Genomic DNA, 212 nt, shown 5'->3' on the forward strand with positions numbered 1-212 from the left:
TCTGACTAATTTGGGGACTAAACAAGTGCAAGAGGTTGGATTTTCTATGTTGGCTGATCATCGTAATGTACACATGACATTTGTAGCATTCTTTAAATCCATTACCGAAATGGATTTGACATCTAAGCAATTATATTCAGTCCTTCATTTCATATAATACTATTATTGGTACAGTCTAAAGCCATTTATAAGTTTTATCTATTTGATAATTT

Source organism: Sus scrofa, chromosome 13, assembly GCF_000003025.6.
Source record: "Sus scrofa isolate TJ Tabasco breed Duroc chromosome 13, Sscrofa11.1, whole genome shotgun sequence".
NCBI classification, from domain to species: domain Eukaryota; kingdom Metazoa; phylum Chordata; class Mammalia; order Artiodactyla; family Suidae; genus Sus; species Sus scrofa.